General features: G+C 37.4%; 1 long non-coding RNA gene across 1 annotated transcript in view; it reads left to right on the top strand.

Moving 5' to 3' along the window:
• The first annotated feature begins 2,332 nt into the window (after window positions 1-2,332).
• Window positions 2,333-21,162, top strand: part of LOC113956076 — a 28,998-nt gene continuing 10,168 nt past the window's right edge. Inside the window, exons 1-4 of the long non-coding RNA XR_003530741.1 lie at window positions 2,333-2,533; window positions 5,681-5,863; window positions 8,521-8,650; window positions 19,433-19,514. This is a non-coding gene — a long non-coding RNA (uncharacterized LOC113956076). The remainder of the gene's footprint in view (window positions 2,534-5,680; window positions 5,864-8,520; window positions 8,651-19,432; window positions 19,515-21,162) is intronic.

Below are 21,162 nucleotides of genomic sequence, written 5' to 3'. Positions count from 1 at the left end.
GGGGCCTAGAAAAGGTGGTCTAACCAAAGCTCATCTCCACCCTTCACCCGGTTGGTTAACAGGCGTCTTCTAATTGCGGTCACACAAAGATCAAGAGACAAAGGCATACACCTGCCTTCAAAGGTGTACCCAAATTGGCACTCACATGCTGAAACATCAGAACCATGCTTGATACTGAGGATAGTGGACATCCTGAGTGTTGCTCTGCCCTAATTGCCCACAAACTATCATGTTGCTGCACTCAGTGAAGTTTGTCTCCGTGAGGAAGGCAGCCTTAGAGAACACAGTGCCAATTACACACTCTTTTGGTCAGGCAAACCGAGGACCAAAAGGCATCTTTCAGGAGTTGGCTTCATGATTAAAAACTCTTTTGTTCCTAAACTCAAAAATCTGCTGGCAGATCATTCTGATCGCATTATCTCCTTATGCCTTCCACTACACAACAAGCAATATGTTTTCCTCTTTAGTATATATGCCCCAACTCTCCAAGCTGACCCTGCCAAAAAAGATAAATTTTAAACCGACCTGCACCGCCTTACCCAAAAGGTTCCAGCAGCTGATAAGATCATTATCCTTGGTGATTTCAATGCCAGACTAGGAAAGAACTTTGAAGCCTGGAAAGGAATATTAGGCAAGCATGGTATTGGAAACAGCAAAAATAATGGTCGCCTTCTGCTAGAGTTTTGTGCGGAGCAGCAGCTCACCATCACCAACACTATCTTTCAGCAGAAAAACAGTCTGAAGACAACTTGGATGCATCCTAGATCCAAGCATTGGCATCTCATTGACTATGTCTTGGTGCGACAAAGAGATGTTCGCGATGTTCATCGTACCCACATGATGCCTAGTGCAGAATGCCAAATAGATCATCGACTTGTGCTCTATAAACTTCAACCTTAAGTTCAAACCTAAAAGGAGCAGTATTCCAAGGAGGAGACTCCAAGTTAACAATCTTCAATCAGCCACAATGAGACAGCTTTCAGGTAAACCTTCAAACTAGGCTCGATCATTCCATAGATCTCTCTCCTGAAGCACTTTGGCAACATATTAAAAATAGCATCCTGCAGTCCTCTGAAGAATGCTTAGGGTTCTTCTTCAAGAAGAACAAGGACTGGTTTGATGAAAACAATCAAGAGATCCAGGAATTGTTGAAGAAGAAGAGAACTGCTCACCAAGCACATCTTGCTCAGCCATCTTGTTATGTAAGAAAAGCAGTCTTTTGTCTTGCATGCAGCAAGCTCCAACAGAAACTTTGTGACATCCAGAACAAGTGGTGGATCAGTCTAGCAGGAAAAACTCAATTATGCGCAGATACAGGTGATTATAGAGGATTCTATGAGGCCTTGAAAACAGCATAAGGACCTACATACCAGGTACAAAGCCCCCTACTCAGGGCAGATGGTCAAATGCTTCTGACAGATAAAACCTCCATTCTGAATCGATGGTCTGAACACTTTCAGACTCTTTTCAGTACCAATCGTGTAGTTCAAGACTCAGTAATTCAGTCCATTACACAACAACTGCTGAAGAATGAATATTGCTTCACCAAGAAAACAGTGAAAGACTTTAAAATATTATTATACTTTGTGTTGAGAATAATTGATTGATTTGATTGCTAGTAAGAGGGGCCAATTCAATTCCTAGAGTAAAGTAATAAATATTAGGTTTGGATACTACTCAGAGATTAGTGAAGATTAAATTGCACAGGTGCTCAGAGAACTCCAATTTTTCCGTGTTTCCTTCCCAAATTGCTGCAAGCTTTTGCACTGGATTAGAGTAGCCACTCAGTCTGAGGCACATTTAGTCGATTCACTCAGATGACTGTATTTTTTCTCCCTGAGCTACATATTGTTCCCCACTTCATGATACAACTATTAGTTTTGTTCTTTATAGAGCTACTAACAAAAATGAGAAAGAATCTATTACTCTGTTTAAGTTCTGCCTAAGTTTTAGTTGGTTCCCCGCCAAGTACCCAGACCCAACACAAAACAAAGAGCTAAGAAAAAAACTATGAAAAATCCAGACTAGCCAAACTATATGAAAATAAATGTATTTGCATATATTATATACAGTTGAAATTCTATATACAATTCCATAAGGAAAAGGGAAAGGGGGAGGGAGAAAAAAACCAAAACAAAATAGATATACACGCAATGAGAAACTCAGGATCTAGCAAACTAAAGAATTAGCAAAAGAATATCTTACTACTCTCCTTGGGACAACAGAAATCGTGCTGGATGACCACCGGCACCCTCTGCCTCCCAAGGTCTCACAAGGCCTACCAGGCCCCACTACCCCATATGGCAGAATTGACAGCAGGGAACCTGCACCTCCAGAGCCACCAGAAGGGAAGAGAGCAAAAGCCTCTCCTCCCTTCTTCTTTATACCCCTGGCTTATGTAAAAATCATAGGGAATACTGGGTAATATGGCCACTTCCTTGGTTACAAACTGGTCACCAAGGAAGGCCTAGAATAAAACTACCACAACTTCCTATTTCTACTTTATTCTCCCCCTTCAATACAGCTTTCTCTAGTAATTTCATTCATTCTGTGAGGAATAGGGAGAAGCAGAGTTCACTCAGTGCACCTGGTTTACTAAGAGTTGCGGGGTTAGATTTTGTTTCAGTTGTTATGGCCCTTAAATCTGTGTCCACACTTTGCTTTCTCAGTATGAATTTCACACTGGTTTCCTTTCTGAGATTTACTGAGCATGCTTGGGGAGCTGGGTGCTCTATGTTTCTTGTTTCCATCAGGAGGGAAAGGTCTTGGAGTGGGTAGTGTTGTGCGTAAGGAGTGTCAGGGGACACTAGGTATGGACACAAGACAGCCTCTCTCTTGAAAGAAACCCTACAAAAGACTAAATTAGTGATGCAGCTGCACCCACTGAGCTCACAAGCAGTTTAATTTAATTTTCCTGGATTTTTGGTCGGTGGCTTACAACTGTTTGTTAGGAGTTTCTGGAAACTGAAGATTACCCTCATTACTGCCAGTCAAAGCCTGACAAAAGTGTTGCATGTGTTTGTAATTAGGTGGTTTAGCTCAGCTGGACATATCTGGCACTAGCCAAAGATGGAAAACAGCTCAGGACAGAACAAGTGAAAGGATAAAGTGCCAGTGCCTTGCTGGATGTCACTGGATAGGGGTGTATATCTCACATAAGAAAGGGGCTTGTGACATGCCCCCACATGTCACAGGTGTGGTCTGGGGAAGAGGATAGAGAGGACATGCAGTGGTGTCAGCTACAGTACAGACAGGTCTTGGGAGTTCAAGGATACTGCAAGAGAATACATTACTAATTTTAATAAACGTCAGTGTCTTGTCTGTTTACCTCAGTATAAATACAGATGTCACTACCACTTGCTACTGAAGAGAGACATATAACAATGTTCTAATGCTCTAATTAAGATAGTAACTTTTCTAGCAATGCTAAAATAGTTTCCTTAGTTTCTTTCTTTGTAGTCAGTTAATAATTGTGACATTTTTCTTGGCTTTAACTGTGTGTCCCTGAAGGTATGTTAAAGACCCCCTGTTATTACAACAGTGGGAATCATGTTGCTGAAGTGATGGAAGCAGAGATACTTATTAAAATTTGGCCCCTGCTGTTTGTAGTTTCTCAAGACTACACTTTGGCAAAATTTAAAATAGACTTATGTGATGCCTGACAACTAGAAATTATGCTATAGCCCAAGTGTTGGGTGAGAATTAGAGAAACAATTATGGACTATTGTAACACCTGGAAACAGAAGTGACAGTGGATGGTTTAATGTTGCATTGAGCAGATAATTGGTTTTGTGGCTGATGTGAAGCAGATCTCTTGGTATACTGTGATTGTACACAAAAATATCATATGGCATACTGTGCTATTTGAATGTTTACAAGGCATTCACACTGTTTATCTGCTGTTCTCAAGTCTCTGGTGGAAATGTGATGCTGCTTTCTTTGAGCCTGTCCACCTGAACAGCATTTTAAATAAGTACTTGATGTGACATGTATCAGAAGAAAACAAAATTGGTACTTGATTGCAGCCAGTTTACAGTGTCTCCTGAATCAGCAGCTCCTGTTTGTCTTGTAACTTACACAACAATTCTGTTTTCACCTCTAGTGTTTATTTCCCTTTCCCTTTCAGGCAACTGCAAAAGCCAGAAAATGGCCTTTCTGATAATGCCACTGAGATTTAGAGCATTAAAGCAATCTCATTATCAGTTTACATCCCTAGTTGGAAATCTGAGATTGTTCAGCACATCAAACAGTAGAGTGGGGGCATATAATGTGCAGCCCAAGGGCCAGATGAGACCTGCTGAGTCATATAATGTGTGCTCCAGCTGCCCTCTCCCTGTATCGGAGGGATGGGGACAGAGCTGCTGACTGGTGCTGCTAATGAACTCGAACTACCATACATTATTTTCCATCTACATGCCAAACATGGTTATATGCACTTCCAACAAATGTCTATGGTTTATATGCAAATTGGATGTGACCCTTGGGCTCTTGGCAAGTAACCTGTATAACCTTCAGGTCTGCAGAACATAAGCCTCTTGCTAAAGCTAAATTAGTGCATGCGTGGGGCTAGAGGCTGCCTTGCAGAGAGAGCTCAGGCTGCTCTGTGCTTGATGGCAGTGGAAAAGACCTAATGGAAACCCCTTTAGCTCATCTTTCCCACTCAACTCTTGGATACATGAGCAAGAAGGGAGGGAAACAATATTCTGTTGGTCCGATGCTCGCTGCATAAGTTCTTGCTGCCTCAAGCCTTTGATCTTAGCAGCCATGTACATGTAAAACCCCCATCATGTCATTGAGGTCTTCATGATGAATCTGCAAATAACATTACACTGTTGAATTTTTATGCTGTGCAAAGAATTTTAATTATTTTAATTACTGTTTCTGAGTTAGTGTGAAAATAAACTCAGAATCTATCATTAGTGCATCCAACTGTGCAGATGAAATATATAATCAATATAAAATGCTTTTGTCATACCCAGTTTGAACAAAGATCTGGGACAGTCTAAAATTCAGAGGTTTCTTCTGTGTTAAAGTTCTGCTAATGCATTCATTAACAAAAAATTACACTACAATGTCTGTGGGGCTTACTTCATTGAAAGAACAATTTCTTTGTTGGTAACTTCATCTTGATGTTACTCCCCTCTCTTCAGCTTTTCCAAAATGACATTTTTCTTAAAATCAGCACTAACACAGTAGTTAATCTTTCTCAATATTATGTAAGAAAATAATGCTGAGATAGTCATACAAATAATTAAACGTTGAAACTCTCTATTTTTGCCAAATGCAAAAGTACAGCACAACTCCAGTCATATTATTTATTTTAGAGATTGTACTTTTAAAATGGCAATAATGACCTTGAAATTATGTCAGCCAGTGTTGGCTGGCTGACATACAGAATGTCAAGATTATTTTTGATATGGAAGGAAAGCATGTAAAGATATTGTTGAAGTCTTTATACCAGCTTCACTTATTTTTGGCAAGGTATAGAATTCTAATGTCTGTTTTATTATTTCTTTTATGATAAAACTAATATTGAAAAAGATACGGGGGAGAGGTTATATGACTGTCAAACTGACAGGTGCACAAATAGTTTACTCAAAATAGCCCTCAATTTTAATTTATTTACTTTATTTATTGTCACCAAAAAATGCCACAAAAGAAACATATTTTCTCTTTTTAGGGTACAAAATCTGAGTGTGACCACTCTTATGAAAATTCTGGTTTTGCCTGGGGAAAGGAGGATGTCTGTGTTGCGTCGTGATCCATTGGGGAACTATGGATGACAGGTACTGGAAGCTGAACTTCCACAGTGTAAACCATGAAGAATATGCATCAACCTTGACTTGCAGCACCACTTCAAAAGGTGAGATGAAAGTGGAGGGTTTTTGCATCCTGGCAGAATTTATTGCCATAAATCACTTCTTCGCTGTCTCCCAAATGTGCAATTTTTTTGAAAATGCACACATCTAAAATTTTTAATTCATGTTATGTGTTACTTTAGTTTCCATTTATTAGGATAGGGTGTTTTATTTGTTAGCAGTTGTTGACAATCATGGAGGATAAAAACATTCAATTTCTTTCATGTGAAAGCTGACATTCTCATCCAGTCATTTGATTCCAGGAGCTCTGATCAACTATAGGGAGACACTTAATCAAATCTCAAGAAACTATATGGTTACCTCTGTTACAGGACTTTCAGTAAGAATGAAAATAGTTCTGGTGTATTATGAGCAGTGAATGAGTATAGATCCTGTGTTGTCCTAAATCCCTTTTGAGCTGCTCATAACAACACATCTTAATGCTATGTGAATAAATGAGCTGGGGATTTCTTTCCTCTAGCTAAATGCTAGTGTCACAGAAGAATGTCATCCATAGATCTCATAAAAGTAATGATGCTATATTACATTAGAGTAAGGCCTGCATTTAAATGACCACAATCATCTCTACAATGAACTTCTAGGCATAGACAACTTCTGGGCTGTTTGTTTGAATTTTCCATGTAATTTTCTATGGTTTTAGACTGGAAGACTTTTTTGATGTACTGCGAAAAAAGAAAAAGCTCCCACCAACCAGTCAACCAACCAAACCAACTAACCAACTAAAGACCAAATCAAAAAGCCACCCTTGACTTCAGATCCTAGAAATGATCCTAGTAACTATCAGAATGGTTACAAACTATAGAAGACAAGGTAATCAGGGAATCATACTGTTCCTGAAAGGTTATATACCACAATCTATAATTAAAATTCTGGTAGAGAAGTATCATGCCACTGAATTTTGAGCATGCAGTTTGCAGAGAAGTTGGTTGGCCAACTTTCTGCCATCAGTACTCTGCATCGTATTTTCACTCAGATTCTTAAAGCTGAAGTACTCTGCATAGTTCTGAGTTAAATTTTAAGAGGCAGAAAAAAACTGGCAAAACATAAAAGACTCAAGTAGCTACATATCAGCTAGTCAATATCACAGTATAAAAAAAGAGATATTTTATGAACATTTCAAGTTCTTGCTCTACTATTCTAAGAGACTATTCTTTATTTAACTTTTATTAGAATAATGGTGATCTTGAGAAACACAAAGTACAGGAGGACACATTTTCATTGTGTTTAGCAATTGTGAATGTCATAGAATGAAAGTAAGTATTAGGAATTGGCATAGTATAAGAGCCACTCAAATTAAAAACAAAGGATGCATATTTTTTATAGATGAACATGCCAGGAAAACAGCATTGGGGAAGAATGTCTGCCTCTGAACAAAGAGGGCTCTTTGAAAGCAAAAATAGAGAGATACAGGAAAGCATACAATGGAGACATCAAAAGAACCCAACAAAAATGATTACATCAAATAAAAAAAGATCAAATATTTTAAGGTGCAAGACAGATCAAAGACTCCCTAAAGATATCAAAAACATGATGCCTATGAGGAAATTAGGATGTTAAGAAGTAAAAACAAGTTCATAAAAATGTACATACCACCATTTAAAGTGGAAAGGGAAATACAGTGTTCTAGGGTCAGCCAAAGTACTTGGTACTAATAATCCTTTCATCTTTTATTAGCTAAAATTAAAATATAGAATACAGAACACCTAAGAATTTACAATACGATTGAGTTTGCCATCAGAGTTATGCAGAAGAAAAAGGGTAACCTACTAATTACTTAAACTTCTTTGAACATGAAAATAAAAGTACTGGAGAAAAAGAAATCAAGGATATTTAAACAGTGAGAAAGCCTCTGACTTGGATTCAGGAAAGCTGAACTAAGTATTTTACTGGAATATTTATACTGTGTCAGTGCTAGAGCTAGCTCAAACAGAACTAGGCAGAACTAGGCTAGAGGAATATTTTATGATTTAAAATTGGTGAAAAAAGCTATATTATGAACAATCTGTTCTGTGAAAATATTTTGGTTCACTGAGGTGATTTTATAAAGCTTTATTTTCTAAAATTGACATTTTCCCTTGCTGCTTCTTACCTCAGTATAGGCCTAAATACTGTTCATACAGGCAATAAATAAATATATAAATATTTACTTGAGAAGTTGCTTTTAAACACATTTTTTTCTATTTAATTTTGTGTCCACATCTCCAAAACCAGGAATTAGAAAGCAAAGTAATAGATTTTCAAGCTTATAAATTAGCGTTAATGTGACCTTTATTCTATTAAGTTATCTAGACTAGGCTTCCAAATCATTCTCTTTTCCAATACCCCAGAATATATCGTTTGAGGGTCTCAAAGACATCAGCTAGTTCCTTTGAACTTGGATCATAACAGGATCCTGCTTCATATTTATCATTGGGACAATATGTGTGGATTCTATCTTTCTCTTTCCTTCTTGGCATTCTCTTTTGCTTCACTGTTCATGTGGTTGTTCAGCATGCAACAAAACAGTGTCTTCTGCAAGGATAACTAAATAGTCAGTGTAATTCATCAAACCAATGGCATTGGGGGTGGGGAGGTATATGGAGGAGGGATTTCTTTTTTTTTTCTGTTTTGAAGGTATTAAGAGTATACATCTGCTTTATAGACCAAGAAACTGCTGCAGAGGGACCTGAGAGCCAGCTGTAGAGGCCAACAGAGTCTATAATGCTTTCGGATAATAACCAGACTATAGCTCCACAATTCCAACAAAGAAACACAAGCAGTATGGATGTACAGTGAGTATCGATTTGTCCATTATTTCTAATGAAGTTAAATAATGCATATGGGACCACATGTTTGAAGAATAAATACACATTAAAACTCTTAACAGTGTGAAGATTGAGGCAATATGATTTTTTTATAGGGAAAAATAACTTCCTGCTTGCTTTAAGTAAGATTAGCTGGAAAAAATCTATAGTACACCTAGAACAAAGTCTGAGTGGCAACAGGCAAATATTTTTATTTGGAAAGATTTTTATTGGTTTTAATTAAGCAATGACATTTTTGTTGAATGTCTTAAATCTTTAATTACCAACCAAGAACACTGAGCATGACATGAGTTATTTACTGAGTCATTGAGAAGTACAGTTCAATATCTTCTTATAAACACTTCATATAGAAATGACAGAAGGCCTTCACTGGAAACAAGAGTGATTTTTAGAAATATGAGTGTTTCAGGTCCTGATCTGAACCACAAGGAAGACAAGTGAAAGAATCCCAGTGGCTTCCATGGGAGTTGGCTCATGTCTTTAATGAGCATTAGAGCTTGTAGTAACTAGAGAAATGTTTTCTTATGATTGACAATGTCCCACAAATCAGAATCTGTCACCAAAGGTCAGCCCTGAATATGTGTTTGGGGGTTTGGGGCTTTTGTGCTTTTGTGCTGGGTTTTTTGGTAAAATGAGAAGGGGAAGGTATCACCTAAGGTAAACCTTGTTTAAAGTTTGAGATGTCAACTGTAGCAGCTGCATGTATGGATGTGATATACAATGTAATATGGATGAGATTTTCACAGGAGTTCATCACTCATATATCACAGAGAAATTGGGTTGTTGATTTAAATACAGCCCAGATCAACTGTTGTGGGCATGAGAGAGACACCAGCACTAGCAATGGGTATATATTTATGAATAGCTACAGCTAAGCTGAGGCAGACAAGAAACAGTTTATGCTAAGGATTTGCTCTCAATCTTCAATAAAAAGTAGAATTAGTGCCTACAGCTCTAGTGTATTTATCAGCTCTCCCTAAATTTTAAAATCTATGGCCTACGTAATGAGATACATAGAAGAGGGAAGGAAGCAGCAGTAATCTCACTGCCTGGATGAAGGTGCCTAATCTACGTAAGGCAGTGCATCTTTCCAAGATTCCCAGGTACTTGGTGGAAAGAAATCATTGCTTTCCAGGCTCTCTTATCAGCCTTGCACATGGCTCCTATCGAGATCATTATCTGGTGAAGTAAATTTCTGCTCCATGAAACAAGGCAATTTGTGATTACAGTAACCAAATGGAACAAATGAGATCAGAACGAACCTACAGCTGATACAGATCCCAACTGGATAATGATCATCAGGATAGCAAAGTTTGTGACAGTGAAATGCAAGGCTAATTGTGGTTTACTGTATGAAGAATATGACATTAATTTTTTTACAGAGAATGCAATCCCATTGTCATACAGAGTTTACAGCTGGATTTCTTTTGAGGATTGTACTGCAGATTTGTCACAAGAAAGTGAAGGAAACATCTAGATCAATTATGTTTTTGGAGACTAGATTTATGGGAATGAGAGCCCGGAGAAGCAGGAATTGGGGCAGGAGCCCAAAGCTGAGGAGACTTACTCCTCAGATGGCGTAGAGCAACCTCTGCGGAGTGTTGGTGCTGGAGGCTCTGTCCATCATCCACAGCTGGCAGGGTGGACTCCTCCTCCAAAAGGGTCACTTCCTCAGTGTATTCAAGTATGAGAACCTGGCTGTGTCATCACTTTTCTGTGACCTATCCCTTCTGATAAAATGCAGACTTTTTATCTATAGGAAGGGCAATTTATTCTGTTAATCACAGACTAAATCCGACTGTTTCTGTTTCTGTTGGTATAAACCCAGTTGGTAGGCTCTCTAAGCAGAAAATCTGCCAACAGGTAAGCCATAATAGGAAAAAAACAAGTGCTGTTTTTTTATATTAAAATCCTGGGCATACTGTGGAGCCCAAACCACAATTCTAAGTTTTCTTTTCCCAGAAGAAAGTTTAAAGATTCATGAAAGTATTAATGCTGCCTGATCACTACACAGAACTTACCTCCAAAAACATGCAGGGCTTATTTGAGACTCAATGATACTTCTCGTAGGTGGTCCAGGTTTGCAATTTTAGCCTCTAGACAGTGTTTACCACCTCTTGCATGAGAGCTATCAGCAGTCAGAAAGGAGGAACTTTAACCTATGCTTCACTGAAGTTTACTTTCCTTCACTTAGATGTTGTGTACTGAGTTTCCATGAAAGAATGAAAAACACTTAAGACTTGATGAACACAGGATATACAACATTATAAAGGAAAGAAACTTGTCTCTGCGTCTGTACAGGACTTGTTCACAAGGGTTCCCATCCGACCCCCTCTGCTGGAGTCGGTAATGTCTCATAAACCTGATATAACCAAATTCTAGTCAGTAACTCTTGTGAAGAGAACCACATTATTAAGTCTTTAAAAAAATGCCTAGTCATATTTAACAGCCTTCATAATTTTCTAGCAGTGACTCCTGCAGAACAGAAACTAGAAAATTGATTATTTGAGATATTAAAAGCCTTCTATGTAAAAGCTTACAACATGAATGCGTTCTGAACTCTTTGGCTCTACTTCGGTTCACAGCTTCCATCTTTTTACAAGATCAAGTCCCAGGTATAAGACTAAACACTGCATCTTGTACCTGCTTCATTTAAAGGTAAAATAAAAAAGAACCATCTAGAAATCCTGATAACATTAGCACAGAAGATGGAAATGTTACTTTGGATTTCTTGCGCCTTATGCTGCTGGAGATATCAAGTTCATCATTTAAGTGATAATATGCAGTTTTTTCCTTCCATGGGGAAAACGTTACCACATTGCTGCGTGAGTACTTGTCCCCAACCAACTTCCAGAACAACATCTAACATTAACCTGTGAAAGTTTCCTCCACTGAAATTCCGTGTGAAGTTCACTGCAGGAATTATATCTGTGGTCTGATTCCTTGACCACTGAAATGAAATTATAGCCTTCTATTGAGCTCATTATGCATGAAATTAAGATAGAATCCAGGAAAAACAGTGGAGTCTCATACGTATTCTTGTACTGAAAAAGTGGTTCTCCCCTGCCACTCCCCCTGCAACTTCTTTGTACTTAAAATGGCAGTATATAACATCCTCCAACACCCAAATTTTCAATGAGAGCCAACAAAAGCTACATTTTGTGTTATAGGCATGGATTATGAAGAAAATAATATTAATATTTAAGAGCAAAGCTTTACTTATTTACATTTTTTGAATACATTTATCAGTCTTAAGTGATTATTTTCTACTGATAAATGTTATTTGTTTTTAATGTGACCTATTCAACACTCTAAGTGTTTCACTCCAGCTATGTTCCACACGCTGTATTCAAGTTCTTCACATCACCATTGTGTATAGGAATTTCTGGTGTGTTTTTATGAGAGAGAGAGAGAGAAAGAGAGATCAAAACGTTTAGTAGGTAAGATGGAAGGAAGCAACCATCTATCTAGATAGCTGCTAATGTCTGTCATAGTTAATTCCTCTATCTTATACAAAGTTTAAGTAATTTCTTTTTCCTGTCAAAGTGAACTCTACTATTTGGGCATAATTCCTTCGTGCTAGAGGTGCAAAAGCTGTTGATGATATTTATTTCTGAAGTTTGGTGCCTTGTAGTAAATTTCCAGGTGCTTCAGGTACTATAAAGGTACTGTCTGAGATTGAACTGCAGCACTTGTAGTCACCCTGATTTCTGTTTACATTGCCATTTAATAAAACAAAACAAAACAAAACATTCAAGAATTTGATTTTTCATTATTTTGCTGGACAAGAAAATAAAAGCTTGGGAAAGCTTTCAGAGAGAAGTATCACCAGTCTTGCTTTTAGGCTATTACATGTTCTTAAAAACTAAGCAAAGAAAACATTTTTTTCTCGAGATCAAATTTTACTGCTTTCAATGATGGTGTATCTTTGGTAACTTTTGATTCAATTTCCTAGCAGCAAGTGGTTTTGGTGGGCTTTTTCTTTATAGCAGACAGAAGATTGACCTTTTTTCAGCCATATCAGAACTTTAGAAGTTTGACGGCTTTCAAGATGGTCTTTCCCTTTTATAGAAACTTCCCTAATATCTGTAAAAATGACAGAAATTTTCAGAAAATTGTTTGGATTTGCTCTCTGCATTAACATCTCTGAGCATGTTAGCGTCTGAAGGAGGGCAATGAAGATATTGAAAGGCCTTGAGGGGAAGCTGTATAAGAAGCAGTTGAGGTCATTTTGTTCAGCTGGAGAAGAGAAGACTGAGGGGAGACCTTGTTGTGCTCTTCAACATCCTCACAAGGGGAAGCAGAGGGGCAGGTTACAGATCTCTTCACTCTCATGACCAGTGACAGGACCTGAAGGAATGGCCTGAAGTTGTGTCAGGGAAGGTTTAGGTTGGATATTAGAAAAAGTTTCTTCACCCAGAGGGTGGTTGGGCACTTAAAAGGCTCCCCAGGAAAGTGGTCACAGCACCAGGCCTGAGAGAGTTCAGGAAGCATTTGGACTACACTCTCAGGCCCATGGTGTGATTCTTGGGAATGGTCCTGTGCAGGTCCAATTGGACTTGATGACCTTTGTGGATCCCTTCCAACTTGGCATATTCCAAGCACAGAACAGTATTTGAACACTTGCTTTTTTGCTCCCTGCATGACCTTAGCTTTGAGACCTCTTTTATAAAGTCCACTTGCCTTAGTACAAGGATAAAATAAAGATAAATACAGATCACTAAAATTTTCTGTGATGTTGCTGTTCTTCCATTGACAGAGTTGCAACAACTGTTTGATGCCTTTTTTCCTTTGGGGTATTTGATGTCTCCATAAAATAGCACCATGCAGAAATCTAGGCAGCATGCCCATCCCCAGCACATGTGCCCTCAGATTTGGATAATGATTGTTCACTTCATATGAAAATTAAAAGCTGCAGAATGTAGAAGAACATGCTAGATTTCCTTTTGTGTGTGAAGATTTTCAAGGTCCACTTCAGAGTTAGTTAAGGAGAAGTATCTATTTGTGTTCCTTGACATTTATTTTTTTATGTTTCAAATTTTGCCTAGATGTAATTGTTTGAGGTGAACAACTTGGGAAAATTTTGAAAGTATTCACTCAATTAGCATAGAAAAATATTTCCTAGTCTGAATTTAAAATAATTATGAACTATAACTGTCACATAAATGTCACTAAGTTTGGCAGAGAGGGGCTGCTCCATCAGGGCTCTGTCCTTTGTTGTCTATTGAAAATTTATTCGAGTTTGCCCAGGTTCATGGAGCTAAGAAGAGACTTTATATTTTCCAGCATCACTGTTCCCTGAAGACTTCTAGTCTTCACATGCTTCAGGTTTTGCAGTGAAGATATTGTCTCTTTCTGGCTGAAAGGGGAAAGGAGAGGAATGCTTCCTCACATAGATGGAAATGGAAGAATAGCTAGATGTGCTTAGAAAATAGAAGTATGGGAGAGCTGGGGAGTGGGAACCAAGGTAGAAGCAAGAATTTGGGAAATGAAGCATGTGCCCATACAACTTTTTGGAATGAGGTACGAGGTTTTGTGCCTGATTTCTAATTTGGCTAGGCATTGCATACAGTGTGTCATTATGCTTCAGCTAATAAATCCTGCTGCAAAATGCATGAGAATTAATTGGACAGGGTATCTTAGATCAGATAAACCAGGTCTGGGACCTAGAGAACTTAGTTTATCAGGACAATGGGCTAAGATAACAGCAAGTAAGGTTTTAAGAGATTCTAGTTAATAAAGTGAAAATGGAATTAAACACTGTTTTATAGTCAAGAATTCCAAATGGAAATATTTCTGGCATTTATCAGTATTTGAATGTTTAAGTTTGCAATATAACCTTTGTCTTTTAGCACTGGATGTATGAGTACATATGCACATGTCCCCTTCAAATTCAAATCAGTAGAAGCACAGGTTTTTTCTGTAACTTTTAAAGAAAAAAGCAGATTTATAGAGTATCATATAATTCATATTGGCACATATACTAAAATGAACATATGACAAGTATATGACAGATGAAAGTACTGTAAAATCTGCCTTTATCATCATTTCACTAAATTGTGCTATGGAACTGCTTGATTTTATTTCCTCTGCATGACACGATTTATTTAATTTCCAAGAGTCTTCTGCTACACATGATAGTTCCTTTTTGATGAGGCAGAGAGATACAGAATTTCACTGGAGAGAGAAATACACGGCTCTTTATTGCACAATTTTTTTTTGCCCATAAATTTTAGACTGGTTACGATTAAAAGAATATACTTGTCCTTTATGTACAACAACTCATCTTTATAGAAGCATACCCATATATGCATTTTTGTGGGGAGTAATCAAGAGGCAGTGTAGGAATTAATTACCAAGAATATTCTAATTGGTTATCCCGAGAAAGATGGTAAATCTTTGATTACATTTTCTACTGATGATTTAGAATAGGGACTACATATTTCATGATATATAGGATAAATCTATATTTAGATTGCAAGTAGTAGCTCTATTTCTAAAATTTTAAATGTGTTCTTAGATCCTTTGAGAAGGAGTTTAATAGAGATATCCTCCTCATCTGTCTTTCAAATCTAAGTGTTGATGAGTAGTACTCTCAGTCTTTTCAATATGACTATTCCTAACCTAAAAAAGGTGATGGTAAAAATGCCATTCTACATCTAAAGACAGAGCAGCTTTGTCTAAGTCCATAAGGAACTTTAAAAAATACGTTTTACTCTTATTTTTCAAAAATATCAGTACCATATACATGTACTTTTCTACTGTATAATTGAATCTTAATACTTATACAATATTACATATAATTCTATTTTAGTCTCAGACTCCCACTGTAACTAAGTTATGAATACATTCTAGGACTTCAGTTTGTAGTACAGGTTATGCAGTGCAGCATACTCATGGGTAGTATTCACATTAAATACCAATAATCCAATCTTCACCAGTCAAATATTAATAGAATGATGTCTCTATCTGTACAGCAAGTGGCTACTCATGGCATAAAAAGTGGTGATCAGTGCCAAGTCAATTTTGATTTTTAATTTTCAACCACTTGTCAGTTTAGCACCCAACTATTTGGGTGCTGGATTTTTGCCACAATCTCTTATATTCTTATCAGAAGGATGACTTGGGGCTGATATGGTACAAAATTAGGTCTAAAGAAAGAAGATTTTTATGAAACTTGCATCAGTTAGAAATGTCTCTGTATTTCTAAATTTTTCTCTCTTCTTAAAGGCATGTTTGCCATGAGCTCTGAATTTTAAACTTTCCACTTCAACGTATTCATTGTATGTTCTTTTTTGAGTTCCTCCTGTGTTGCATCTGGGAGTAACATATAAATCTTGGGAGATTTATATATCCTAGAGTCTTCTTTCAGCTGCCATCATGCATGTGGCTACAAGAAAAAGCCTGCTGGGCTGCTGGTTGTAGTGACATTCTAAGTTTGCTGGCAGTAATCACCACACACTGTTTCTTATTCAGGAACTGCAAAAGCCTAATAATTATGAAGGGTGTTCTTAGTTATCCCATTCCCGAGAAAAACCTGGGGGTTTTGCCCCAAATTCTCATTTGTTCTGTGGATCTATACTCAAAACAGTACCTTTAGATCCAAGTTCCAGGACACTGTTTGAGGATGAACCCTGCCAAAGTGATTGTAATAACATTTATAGAAAAGACATTACAATTTCTACATAGGGAAATAGTCTCACTGGCTCCCTGACTCCCTCACTGTGGCACCTCTGTGAGACAAAGAAACTGTACATAAAATACCAGTTTTCGTTCCCAGGGTCATTCAGAGAGTGAGTGCTAAAAAAGGAAACATAACTCTTTGGAGGCTAGAAGCCAATACACTACTACTCAGATGGTGCTGAGAGGATATTACTTGGTCCTGGGGCACACAGTAGTAGTCAGGTAGAAAGAAAGCTTAGGCTCTTATTTTTGCAACAGGGATAAAATGACCTCCAAAGTGTTGTTAAAAAGGTCCTCTCAAAAACTTCAGATTTCATAAGATTTATATGAGATATATTGGTTTATTCAGAACTTTAATTAAGAATTGTAAAAGTCCTTTATTTCATTAATGGAAGATGTTTGCCTGCAAATTAGAGATTAATTTATGCTTGTTTTTAATTGTTGGATGCCACCACAATTGGTGCTGCATAAAAATACATACAGTACATAAAATATGAATTAAAACAAGTGAATAATTATAATCACATCAGCCTAAAGGCAGGAGGCATTTTAATATCAGAGTCTAGTAATGGTGCATGAATTAAGAAGGATTAATTTTTCTGAGACAGTTCAGAAGTATTTAGCCTTTATTCTGCCCTTATTTAAAATGCCTCATATAATACATCTCAGTATTTTACATAATTTAAAGTTTCATAAGGCATTTTGTTCTCACTCTACGAGGTTCTTCAACATACTGAAACACTCCTAAGATCTTAGGTCTACAAATAATAATCTTCCAAACAGATCCTTTGTTCTGAGGCTTTGCATTGGTAATCAGTAGTATCAGTGCCTGTTATAGACCAACTTCCTAATTTACAATGGTGCTTCTCTTATGGAAATAAAAATATACTTAGATATGTAGGTAGGTGTGTATGTATAGTTAAAGGCATTCTGCATTGGTCAGAACTTAACAGACTGTTTAGCATTAAGATGTCATGGAAAAGTGCTTATATTCTCTACTCTCAAGTATTATTTAGTTAATGTGGGTGGCAAATGTACAGCAGAAAACAGACACTGACAGACAAATCAGAGGCAACATCCTGTAGTTTTGTGTTCTTCGGAAACAGATAACATGTATGAACTCTACACGTTAGGACACATACTACAGAAAGACACTGCTTCAGTGCTTGCTTAGCAGCAAGGTTACTAACCATGAGCAAAGTATTTCACAATATATATAATTTTGAATCTTGTTCTAGTGATTGTTCAGCTGGAGTTAACTATATATAGCTAAAAATAAGAGTATCTGAGGGCATTTCTGTGTTTAGCTCAGATATTTGCAGGAAGCTTTGTAGCAGTGAGACTCTTACTGGCCTGAGTGTATCATAGCAGATTTTATAGCTATTATAGTAATGTGCTTGAGTACGTATCTGGAGTTTCTTAAGCAATTCAGCAATAGAAGAAGATGTGGTGAAATTAGGAAGATTTCTAAGGGGAAAAAAATGAGAATCCTTACCAATTGTAAAAGTTTCACTGGAGCGCAGAGGTTGTATTACCATATTAATGCCATTACTAAGGTTTTGATAAACACATTACATATGAATATTAACATGAGATAGCCTGGATTCAAGCTTTTCACAGAGCATAGAAACATTATCTTGGGTTCCTGAATGCATGTCAGCATAGCCTTTTATCCTGCTTTGTAACACGTCTTCTGTTTCAGTTCTGGGATTCTGGGTCTTTCCTCTACAGAGTCTTCCAACTCTAACAGATTATTTCAAAGTATGTGGTAGCTTTGTGATGTGAACAAATATCTACTGAGATCAGATTCTTTAAAGTATATATGAATAGTAAATTAGGTAGATGGAGCACTTGTTTGCCTGCAAAGTGTTTCAGTTCCCTCAGCATGTGAGCTTTCTCTATATTAAAAAGCAAATCACAATCAAAGAGCCTTACATGGGTTTTATATTTTGACCTTGGGCAAGTCACTGAGCCCCCTGTGGTTTGGTTTGAAGCTCAGATTCTTGCATGTGCAAAATGCTGATGTTCTGTGCATCGAGGTGTACATTTTTTTCTTTTCTTTTTTTTTTCTTTTCTTTTTTTTCTTTTCTTTTTTTTTTCTGTGTAGAAATATATGAATCCTACAGCTAACTTACTTTTTTTTAAGTTTCTAAAACTTTTTTTCTTTTTTTTCTTACTCTTGGCCAGTGCTATACACACAAACTGCATGTCTGTGTCTATTTCCATAGACATGCATTCCATGGCTATTTCCATAGACATTTTATCCCTATCTGCTACTTCAGTAGCAGAAGTTCTTCAGTTTGCAGCACAGAGGTCCTGAGTTTTGCCTGTGTGCTTAAGGAGAACTCTTACTGAGTCTTAATCTTGTCTGCAACACCTTCTGTGACCCCAGAGTTCACAGTCTGCCTCTTCTTTGACTATGAATCCTTCTTTTTCTCTTGTGGGAAGAACAGTACATGTTTTTTTTCCTGGAAATGACCTGAAAGGCTCTTTTTTATAGCAACTTTCTCACTCTTAAAACTATAGTTGAGGACTTTGTGCACAGTTTTTCACCCCCTGGGGTATTATGAGGTGATTAAACCACTGAACTACTGCCCATTTGCTGGTCCCCCAGAGTCTTCCACTCCAGGCCCCTTCATGATTTGTTGACTTTAGGAAGTGCTTCTCCTGCTCCTATTTACGTTTCTTTCTGTCTTGCCTTCCTCCTGCTCCCCCAGCCAAGTGTTTCTAATACCAATTTAATGTGTTTTTTTCAGAATGTGATTTTAGGAATAGAAAATTTCCTTCTCTCCTGAAAGGATAAAGGCAGAGTTGTCTGCAGGCTCTACGCAGCATCACCAGGCCCAGAGCCGAGGTAGCCCTCTGCTGGACAATGATTAACATTCGAAGGACCCAAACCTAGGAAGAAGTACCCAAAAAGAAAATAGAAATCTAATTTTCTTGGTAGCTCTGTAAGTAAAAAGCAGAAGCACAACTTCCTTTCTTGCCAGGATGTGGAGGAAAAGGTAAGTAGTTTGGGCATGATAAAAGCATGAGACCACAAAGTTTGTCCCTTGTCCCTTTCAGATTTTGCCACAGAGCATTTGCAGGAGAAATGATGCTGGTTGCTTAAAGAGCCTACTGGTTATGAACTCCAAACCTTGCAGAGGTGAATAGTTGTCTCTGAATATCATGTTTCCTGCATTAAAAGACGAAAGGCAAATGCCATTTCTTGGGGTTTTTTTGGCTGAAGTTCTGATCTTTTCCTAAAAATTAAAGCACACTGTGAAGTGGGGGTTATTGAAATTTATAGAATTATGTATAGGGTTAATCAAGATCCCTTGTTGAAAATGATACATTCTTTTCCTTCTTTGCCTTGACAGGCTTCCTGGAATTTCTGACTTAGTATCTTGACCTTTTTTCCTGTCTTTTAATCTTTCAAATATTCTTCGGTTTGGGTGCAGTTTTTAACATTTATTATATACTTGTCTCAGTTGTGTCAATGCACAGAGGAAATAATCCTTGATTTTTCTGGTGAGCCTATCCCAGCTAAGATGATAAATTGTGTCTGGGATCAAGTGTTCAGACTGCAACTGTCCAGACAAGCTGATTGGTGATTTCATGCCTTCTCTCAGAGGCTTGTTTTATATAGTCATTGCTTTCTGTATTAGCTCCTTTTAACTCCTATGCCTCTCAACACTTTATGTTGACTTTATGTTGACTTTCCACTTAGTTCTTTTAGCTTATTTCTGAATCCAGGGACAGACTCTAATTTGAGCAAAAGTGCTTTTTTTTTGTATTTGCTGAATGCCTTTGGAACACAGTTTTTATGGATGGAAAAAAGCAAGATGAAGAATAAATTAAAAGATATTATGCTCTCTTCCACCAGTGTCCTAAAAACCCTGGATGATGAACAGACACATTTGCTTGTATTCAGAGATAAGTTTTATTTCTTTTTATTCTTTTAGTGGGCAATGCATACTGATGTGTTTTAAAAAGCAGACAAATACACATAATCCTATGAAATAATTTTGTTGGGCATCTAGGAAAAGTTTGCTTAGTTGTTTGAGGTTTCCTGAGGTAAACATAGGACTCTCTTATTCTTTTTGTATTGAATGGAAAATTTATGTTAATTATTCTACCTTAACTTGGATTGTCACTTTAAATTCACCTGCTGAGTACTGTCAACTGTTGGTATCTGTGTTCATGTCTGAAGATGTCCATATTCATTACTAGATTCCTTTAGCATAACAAAGCTTGGAATTAAATGCAACCCAAAAAGCAAGCATTTATCATTCTGTGATGCATTGAGAGCTAGTGCTGCTAAATGAAAGGATTGTTTCAGGCATTAACAGTCCAGTCTGTTTATGGAACTCTGTCCATTTCTGGTGGAACTATTGCAAGAACAACAACATATTACCATCTGTGTCCTCGGCAGAGGCTTCATATTTGAATGTTTAGCATTTCAAAAATCGTACAGATGTTGATATTGCATTATTCATTTAGTTGGAGACTGCCACAGCTGTGTACCTTCCTGTATATTCTTTCAAACAATCTGGCAGCAGACTCTAATTTGAGCAGGGCAGAGTACAGACTGCAATTTTGATGGGCATGACTCTGCTATACATAATTTGTGCCTATTTAGCAAACTTACATTCTCTGAAGAAGCAAAATGGAGTATTGTCACTGCACTCCAGCAATTTCAGTATTCCAATGACAATATAATATGTTGAAAATGAACATGCCTTGTGGATATCTGAATGTTTCTGTGGTATTGAAATTATTTCAGAGAATCCTTTCAAATCAACATATCATCT

The sequence above is a fragment of the Corapipo altera genome, unplaced genomic scaffold (assembly GCF_003945725.1).
Source record: "Corapipo altera isolate COAL_440 unplaced genomic scaffold, ASM394572v1 212, whole genome shotgun sequence".
Taxonomy (NCBI): Eukaryota; Metazoa; Chordata; class Aves; order Passeriformes; family Pipridae; genus Corapipo; species Corapipo altera.
The sequence above is the reverse complement of the archived record's forward strand: the minus strand, read 5'-3'. Positions and strand labels throughout refer to the sequence as shown.